At 20.3% G+C, this 9,973-nt stretch overlaps 2 pseudogenes; both read left to right on the top strand.

Moving 5' to 3' along the window:
* The first annotated feature begins 37 nt into the window (after positions 1-37).
* On the top strand, positions 38-7,844 carry LOC130452130 (NADH-ubiquinone oxidoreductase chain 4-like; annotated as a pseudogene).
* A 1,514-nt stretch (positions 7,845-9,358) lies between these two features.
* LOC130452129 (NADH-ubiquinone oxidoreductase chain 5-like) lies at positions 9,359-9,973 on the top strand (annotated as a pseudogene).

Below are 9,973 nucleotides of genomic sequence, written 5' to 3'. Positions count from 1 at the left end.
TAGAATTGAAGAAATTCCAGCTAAGTGTAAACTAAAAATGGCTAAATCTACTGAAGATCCTCCATGTGCAATATTAGATGAAAGAGGGGGGTAAACTGTTCATCCAGTTCCTGCACCCCTTTCTACAATTCTTCTTATAATTAGAAGAAATAAAGAGGGAGGTTATAATCAAAAACTTATATTATTTATTCGGGGAAAGGCTATATCTGGGGCATCAATTATTAAAGGGATTAATCAGTTTCCAAAACCTCCAATTATAATTGGCATTACCATAAAAAAATTATGATAAATGCATGAGCAGTTACGATTACATTATAAATTTGATCATTTCCAATCAAAGTTCCGGGTCTTCCTAACTCTGTTCGTACTAGTACTCTAAGGGAAGTACTTACTATTCCAGCCCAGATTCCAAAAATAAAATATAATGTTCCAATATCTTTATGATTTGTTGAAAACAACCATTTATTCGGTAAAATGGCCGAGTTCAGGCGATAAATTGTAAATTTATTTATTAATATTAATATTCTTTTACCAAGCCTTATAATCAAGTATGTTATTAACTTGCAAATATAAAGGTAAATAATTTTTAAGGCTTAGATCAAATAAATAATCAACTTTGAAGGTTGATAATTTAACTTAACTTAAATCCTTAAAGTAAAGTAAAGTAAATGCATTTAAAAATAAAAAGATAAAATTGTTAAATTTTGTTGGTTTAACTAGATTTTCTGTTATTAAAATAGTTAATAAAGAAAATGTTAACCGAATATAAAAGTATAAGGTAATTAACGTTGTAATGATTAAAATTAATCTTAGAGAATATATTTTATTTAAAATTAAGTTATTAACCACAATTCATTTTGGAAGAAACCCTAAAAAGGGGGGTATACCCCCTAAAGATAAAAAATTTAAAATAAAAAATAATTTCATTAATTTATTCGTATTCAATGCATTAAAAAGCTGGTTTAGGTTAAATAAATTTAGTTTTATAAAAAAAATAATAATATTTAACCTAATAAAAAAATAGATAATAAAATATACTAATCAAATTAAGTAATTTAGAATTCATTATTCCTGTGAGTATTGAACCAATATGATTAATTGAAGAATAAGCTATAATTTTTCGTAAACTTGTTTGATTTAATCCTAAAATTCCTCCTACAATAAAAGAAGTAATAATTACAAATGTTAAAAATTGGGTTATACTTAAATTATACATCACTAAAATTATAGGGGCTAATTTTTGTCATGTTAATAAAATAAGTCCGTTTATTCAATTTAATCCTTCTATTACTTCGGGAAATCAGGAGTGAAAGGGAGCAGCTCCTAATTTTGTTAATAATGCTGAGTTAAGGGTTATCATTAATCAAGTATCAGAATTATTAGGGATATCATCTGAGGAGATTAATGATATAATTACAGCAAATAAAATAATAGTAGAGGCTAAGGCTTGGGTAATAAAATATTTTAAAGATGCTTCTACAGGGTAAATATTTTTATTTGATTTTATTAAAGGGATAATTCTTAAAAGATTAATTTCAAGACCAATTCATATATTAAATGAAGAATAAGCTGAAATTGAAATTAATGTCCCAATTATTATTGAGTTAAAGAATAGTATTTTATATAATTTTATTATTAAAAAGGAAAGAAACCTTCATAAATGGGGTATGAACCCAGTAGCTTAAATTTAGCTTACCTTTTTTACATTTTAATATGAGATGTATATTAACTTTTGATGTTAAAAGAAATAGTTTAATCTATTAAGTGTAATTTTTTTGGGGGGTGTATTACACATAATTAATTCTATCAAAATTACCCTTTTTTCAGGCACATCATTATTTTTTTAAAAAACAAGTTTTTAGTTAAACATAAAGTTTTTAATTTACCAAAAAAAGTAATTTAAAAAAATTCTTTTTTTAGAAAAAAAATGTGCATTTTTGTGCATTTTTTGCACATTTTTGGCATCAGGATTTTGTGCATTTTTTTGTAAATTTTTTTACACTAACGGTAAAAGTCAATGAATCATGAAAATTTTCTTTAAAAATTTCAAGTATATGGGTTTTTCTAATATAAAAGTTTAATTAATTAAAATAATAGAAATGTAGATATCACCCAAGAGTATATTTAGTATTAGATTTTTAATAATGTTAATAGTTTCTAGTAACTTTATATAAATATAAATAATAATAATTTATAAACTATTAAACTTATGAATTAATTCGATTGTTATATATATAGAAAACTATTTAAAGACTTAAATTGAAAATCCCAGAAAGAGAATCATTTAGATCTTATTTACCATATTATTAATTTATGAATGGAGAATTATTAATATCATATTAAACCATAATATATTTATAAGTATATCACGTATAAATTTATAAAGAATATAAATTGATTAAATATTAAATAATTCTTTAATTAATATAACCTTTATTTACCTATAAAAAAAACCTCTTTTTTTAATAATAAAATAAAGTTTCATATGATTAGAGGATTTAATTTGTTAAAAATTGTTTTATTTTTATATAAAATTCAAATAATTCAACAATAAAAATATAGAATTTTTGGGATATAGTTTGTTTTTATGTTTATATTTTATTAAAATTATCAAAAGTTTAAGTTTAAAAATAATTTTCATAAAATTCAATTTTTTTATAAAAAATTAAAAAAAAAATATTTTTTTCTTTATTATTTTAGTTAGTTAATTTGATTTTTAAAATTATTCAAAATTATAGTTTAATAGTTACTTTTTTTTTAAAAACCTCCATTTTTTGTTAATAGAAAATTTTAAAGAGTTGTATTTTTACTAAATTTTGAGGTTAAAATTTTTAATTTATGGGATGAATTTAACTGAAAATTTGAATCAATTATTTTGTAATTTGCATTAAAGGGTACGGGTCAATTTAATTTATGGAATTAATTTATCTGAAAATTTGAATCAATTATTTTGTAATTTGCATTAAGGGGTACGGGTCAATTTAATTTATGGAATTAATTTAACTGAAAATTTGAATCAATTATTTTGTAACTTGCATTAAGGGGTACGGGTCAATTTAATTTATGGAATTGATTTAACTGAAAATTTGAATCAATTATTTTGTAACTTGAATTAAGGGGTGCAGGTCAATTTAATTTATGGAATGTATTTGACTGAAAATTTGAATCAATTATTTTGTAACTTGCATTAAGGGGTGCAGGTCTATTTAATTTATTTAAATTTTTAGGTTATTAAATTAGGATTTTATTAAAAATTGTTACTTAGTTCTCATATAGGAAAAGAATTTGATTTTGTCATAAAATTTTAAATTAAAATAGGTTAAAATTTAAAAAATAAATTTGAAGAATAATTTGTTTTTAATTTAAGTCAGTGGGAAAAATTTTTATAGACAGGAAGTTCATTTTATGTTTATTTAATTGTTTATATTTTGAAAGTTTTATTTTAACTTGAAAATTAGGTGTTATTTTTTATTATGTGTAAATTATTTTATAGAAGAATTTAACAGTGATTAAAATTATATATTAGAGAAATTTAGATTTAGAAATAGTAAGTATTATTAACAAAATTTGTGCCAGCAGTTGCGGTTATACAAATAATATAATTTAATTTTATTAATAGAAATTAGTGGTAAATAATAATTTTAATATGAAATTTAATAAGAGAAATTTAAAAATTTTATTTAAAAATTTAAATTTGTTAATGAAGTTTAAAAATTTAAAGTATAGACTAGGATTAGAATCCCTATTATTTTAAATGTAATTAAAAATATTAAATGAGTAAGAGTAATGTTCTTGAAAATTAAAAATTTTGGCGGTATTTTAGTCTTTTCAGAGGAACCTGTTCTGTAAATGATAATCCACGATTTAATTTTCTTATATTATTAGTTTGTATATCATCGTAATTGAATATTTTATTAAAATTATAAAAATTTAGAATTTAATATTATAAAATTTATCAGATCAAGGTGCAATTTATATATAATATTAATGGGTTACGATAAAAATATTTTTGGATAATTTTTATTATTAAAAATTTAAATTTGTATTTGATAGTAATTTTAATAAATTAATTAAAATGATTTTAGCTCTAAAATATGCACATATCGCCCGTCGCTTTCATATAATATGGAATAAGTCGTAGTAAGTAGACTTACTGGAAAGTGAGTCTAGAATACAAATTAGAGCTTGATTAAAAAGTATTTTAGTTACATTAAAAAGTTAATTGTGAAATTCAATTTAATTTGAAATAAGAATTTTATTATTTTTTTAAGTTATAAAGTTTTAATTTAAGTAAAATTTATTTTATTATTGAAAGAAAAAATTTATTTAATTATAGTAAATTGTATTGTGAAAGAGAATTTTATCATTAAAAAAAGAAAAATTGATTTTTTGTACCTTGTGTATCAGGGTTTATTAAATAATATTCATATATTTAATTTTTTCGAATTTAAAAGAGCTAAAAAATTAAAATTTTTATTGTAGAATAAATAATTTTAAATATTTTTTTTGTAATGAAATTTTATTCGTTTTTAAATATATCTAGTTTTTTAAGAAAAAAATTTAATTTATTTATTAATTAATATAAATATTTTTTATTTTTTTTACTATATTTTTTTACTTTATTTACTATAAATTTTTTATTAAAATATAAATTTAAATATAAAAAATTTAGTAATAATGATAAAATTAGTATATAAATTTATAAGTTTAAAATTTTTTTATTAGGTTAAATAAAGGAATTCGGCAAATATTTTTTCGCCTGTTTATTAAAAACATGTCTTTTTGTGTTAAATTTAAAGTCTGGTCTGCCCTCTGAATATATTGAATAGCCGCGGTATTTTGACCGTGCTAAGGTAGCATAATCATTAGTTTTTTAATTGAAAGCTGGAATGAAGGGTTGAATGAAAAAAAGACTGTCTCTATTTAATTTTTATAATATTTTATTTTTAAGTTCAAAAGCTTAAATAATATTAAAAGACGAGAAGACCCTATAGAGTTTTATAATTTTTTATATAAAAGATTTAGAATTAATTTTTTTATATTTAAAAATTATTTGATTGGGGCGATTTAAAAATTTAATGAACTTTTTTATATTTTTTTATTAATTAATAAATAATTGATCCAAATGTTTTGATTATAAGATAAAATTACCTTAGGGATAACAGCGTAATTTTATTAGAGAGTTCAAATCGATAATAATGATTGCGACCTCGATGTTGGATTAAAGTTTATAATTGGTGCAGAAGCTAATTAATTAAGTCTGTTCGTCTTTTAAAATTTTACATGATCTGAGTTTAAACCAGTTTAAGCCAGGTTGGTTTCTATCTTTAATTAAATTTAACATTTTAGTACGAAAGGACCAAATGAAAAAAATATTTTTATATTTTGAATTAAAATAATTATTTTGGCAGATTAGTGCAATGAATTTAGAATCTTTAAATGTAATTTATATTACAAATAATACTTGATATTAAAAGATTTTTTAATAATTATAATTTCAAAATTAATTTTAATTATTTGTGTATTAATTAGAATTGCTTTTTTAACGTTGTTAGAAAGTAAGGTTTTAGGATAAATTCAGATTCGTAAAGGTCCAAATAAAGTAGGATTTATTGGTTTAATTCAACCTTTTAGGGAGGCCATTGAATTATTTAGTAAAGAGCAAATTTATCCTTTTATAGCAAATTTTAATCTATATTATTTATTTCCTATTTTTAATTTATTATTATCTTTATTTATATGAATATGTATACCATTTATTAGAATTAATATTAGGTTTAATTTAACGATTTTATTTTTTTTAGCTGTTTCAAGTTCAAGTGTTTATACAATCATATTAGCTGGCTGATATTACGTAGGCTTCCTTCAGTAGCACAAACAATTTCTTATGAAGTAAGATTAGCTTTAATTTTAATATCTTTTTTATTTTTAATTTTAAGTGTAAATTTAATTGATTTAATTAAATATCAAGAATTTATTTGATTCATATATTTATTATTACCATTGTGTTTAAATGGTTAGTTTCAAGATTAGCTGAATCTAATCGAACACCTTTTGATTTTGCTGAAGGAGAATCAGAATTAGTTTCTGGATTTAATGTTGAATATAAATCCTTGATCGGATTTGCCATAATTTTTTTAGCGTAATATGGAAATATTTTGTTTATAAGAATAATATGTGTTTTTTTATTTATATGTAAGAATATCAATAATTTAGACTTATGAGTCTACTAATAAGAGCAATTGTTAAAGTTTGTATTAAGAGTATTAAACCACAAGTTAATACTACTACTTATAAAAATAAATATTAATGATAATATAAATAATATAGGAAAAAATATAATTATATCAGATATTAGTTTAAATAAAATATAAATTTTGGAGATTAATGATGAATATTATTTATATCTGAAGTTTTAAAAGAAACCTTATTTTTGGTTTACAAGACCAATATTTTATTTAAATTATTAAAACTTTAATGTCAATATATTTATTAATAATTATATTTTTTTCTGGTGGGTTAATATTTGTTTTAAATCGAAAACATTTATTAATAATATTATTAAGATTGGAATTTATTGTTATTTCTTTGAATTTTAGGTTATTTTTATATTTAAGAAATATAACTTATGAATATTTTTTTCTATGATTTATTTAACAATAAGAGTATGTGAAGAAGGATTAGGACTGTCTATATTAATTTTAATTGTTCGTATTCATGGTGATGATTATATTACAACTTTTTCATTTTTATGATAATGTATTTATTAGGGTTATTAATATTGATTTCTTTAAGTTTTAAGAGCTTTTGGTTAATACGGTAATTTTTTTTATCTTATCTTTCATATTTATTTTTAATAGGTGATTTTTTCAGCTTTTCAATATTTAATATTTTTTTAGGGTTACGATATATTGTCTTATTGTTTAATTTTTCTAGGTTTTTGAATTTGTAGCTTAATAATTTCAGCTAGAGTAAAATTGTATACTAATAATGAATATTATCATTTAGTAATAATAATTTTAATTATTTTATTATTAAGCTCATATTTGACATTTTTTCTCTTAATTTATGAATTTTTTATTTATATTTTGAAATTAGTTTAATTCCTACGTCAATGTTGATTATTGGTTGAGGATGTCAACCTGAGCGTTTAGAGGCTGATATCTATTTATTATTTCATACTTATTAATATTATTACCTATATAAATTATGATTTTTATATTTAATAGAAAAATATTATTTAACTATATTATTTGTATGCATCAAAATTCAACTTCTATTTTTACATTTTTATGTATTAATTTAATTTTTTTTGTTAAAATTCCAATATATTTTTACAGTTATGACTTCCTAAGGCACATGTAGAGGCCCCTATCTCTGGTTCAATAATTATATTAAAATTAGGAGGATATGGACTTTTACCGTTTATACTTATTTTTAAGCAATTTTTAATAAATTTAAATATATTTTTATAATTATTTGTTTATTAGAGGGTTTTATTGTTTCTTTTATTTGTATTCCTCAAAGTGATATAAAATCTTTAATTACTTACTCTTCTGTTTCTCATATAAGTTTAGTTTTAGCGGGAATTATAACTTTAAATTATTGAGGATTACGAGGAGCTTTATTACATATTAGCTCATGGTTTCTGTTCTTCAGGTTTATTTTGTTTAGCTAATATTTCTTATGAACGAATTCATAGTCGAAGGCTATATTTAAATAAAGGTTTATTAAATATTATACCTAATTTAAGGTTAATTTGATTTTTGTTAGTTTCTTATAATATGGCTGCTCCACCTTTATTAAATTTAATAAGAGAAATTATATTAATCAATAGGATTTTATCTTTTAGTTTATTTAGTATATTATTTTTATCTTTAATATCATTTTTAGAGCTGTTTATTTATTGTTTTTATATTCATATACTCAACATGGTCAATATTATTCAGGATTATATATATTTAATAGAGGGTTAATTCGTAAATATTTACTAATAATTTTACAATTACATTTAAATTTATTGTTTATAAAATTGGAATTTTTAGTACAATGAATTTAATCTAAATAGCTTAATAAAAATATTAGTTTGTGATACTAAAGATATAAATAAAGATTTTAAATTATTTGTTATATTTATTTTGTAATATTTTTATATTTGAGATTAATATTATTAGGATTTTCATTATATTTATTGATTATAAATTTAACTTATATTTTAGTTTAATTTGTTTCATTAATTTGTATTCGTCAAAGTGATATAAAATCTTTGATTGCTTATTCTTCTGTTTCTTATATAAGTTTAGTTTTAGCTGGAAATATAACTTTAAATTATTGGGGATTGTCGGGGTCTCTATTAATAATATTGGCTCATGGCTCATGTTCTTCAGGTTTATTTTGTTGAGCTAATATTTCTTATGAGCGTATTCATAGTCGAAGTTTATAACTAAATGAAGGTTTATTGAATATTATACCTAATTTGAGATTAATTTGATTTTCATTTTCTTCTAATATAGCTGCGCCTCCTTTGTTAAATTTAACAGGAGAAATTATATTAATTAATAAAATTTCAGCTTTTAGTTTATTTAGGGCTGTTTATTCTTTATTTTTATATTCTTATACCCAGCATGGTTTGTGAAAATTTATTAATAATTTTACATTGATTACCTTCAAATCTACTTCTTATAAAAATAGAGTTTTTAGTTCAATGCATTTAATCTATTTTATATTTATTTATCTATTTTATCTATTTTATATTTATGTATTATATTTATATTACTTTTATATTTAAGATTAGTATTATTAAGGTTCTCATTATATTTATTAATTATTAATTTATCCTATATTCTAGAATTTAATTTTTTAATAATAAATTCTAGTAATATTTATTTTGTTAGATTGAATATCTTTACTATTTATAAGTTTTGTTTTATTTAATTTTTCTATAGTAAGTTTTTATAGAGAAGAGTGTATATCTGGGTATATATATATATATATATATATATATATATATATATATATATATATATATATATATATATATATATATATATATAAATCGGTTTATTTCATTGGTTGTAATATTTGTTTTTTAGGTTTAGTTTCTCATTGTTTACTAATTTATCATCAAAATTTAGAAAAATTCATAACTGGAATATTAGCTACTTCAAGAAATCCAATTGGTGATGTAACATTAGTAAAATCGATTGTTTGAATATTAAATTTTGGTAGTTGAAATTTTATTTTTTATTTAGAAATTATAAAAGAAGATTATATTATACAATTAATTAGGTATTTAGTAGTTTTAGCAGCAATAACAAAAAGAGATCAAATTCCTTTTTCTTCTTGGTTGCCTGCTGCTATGGCTGCACCTACTCCTGTCTCTTCTTTAGTTCAATCTTCTACCTTAGTTACTGCTGGTGTTTATTTATTAATTCGTTTTAATTTTTCATTTAGTAATAATTTAATAATAACTTTATTATTTATTTCATCAATAACAATATTTATATCAGGTTTAGGAGCTAATTTTGAATTTGATTTAAAAAAAATTATTGCTTCATCAACATTGAGGCAATTAGGTTTAATAATATTTATTTTAGCATTAGGAGAATATAAATCAGCATTTTTTCATTTATTAATTCTTGCCTTATTTAAAGCTTTATTCTTTATGTGCTGGTAATATTATTCATAATTTATTTAATTGACAAGATATTCGTTCAATAGGAGATTTAGTTAAACATTTGCCTTTAACATGTACTTATTTTAATATTTGTAATTTATCTTTATGTGGTTTGCCTTTTATATCAGGGTTTTATTGTAAGGATTAGTTGTTGAATTTATATCAATAAATTATTTACATATTTTTATTTATTCAATTTTATTTTATATTTCTATTGGATTAACAGTGTCTTATAGATTACGTTTAACTAATTATTCATTAACTGGGTCCTTTCATTTCTTCACATGTCATTCATGA

Source organism: Diorhabda sublineata, unplaced genomic scaffold (genome assembly GCF_026230105.1).
Source record: "Diorhabda sublineata isolate icDioSubl1.1 unplaced genomic scaffold, icDioSubl1.1 Dsub_19, whole genome shotgun sequence".
Classification (NCBI taxonomy): Eukaryota; Metazoa; Arthropoda; class Insecta; order Coleoptera; family Chrysomelidae; genus Diorhabda; species Diorhabda sublineata.
The sequence above is the reverse complement of the archived record's forward strand: the minus strand, read 5'-3'. Positions and strand labels throughout refer to the sequence as shown.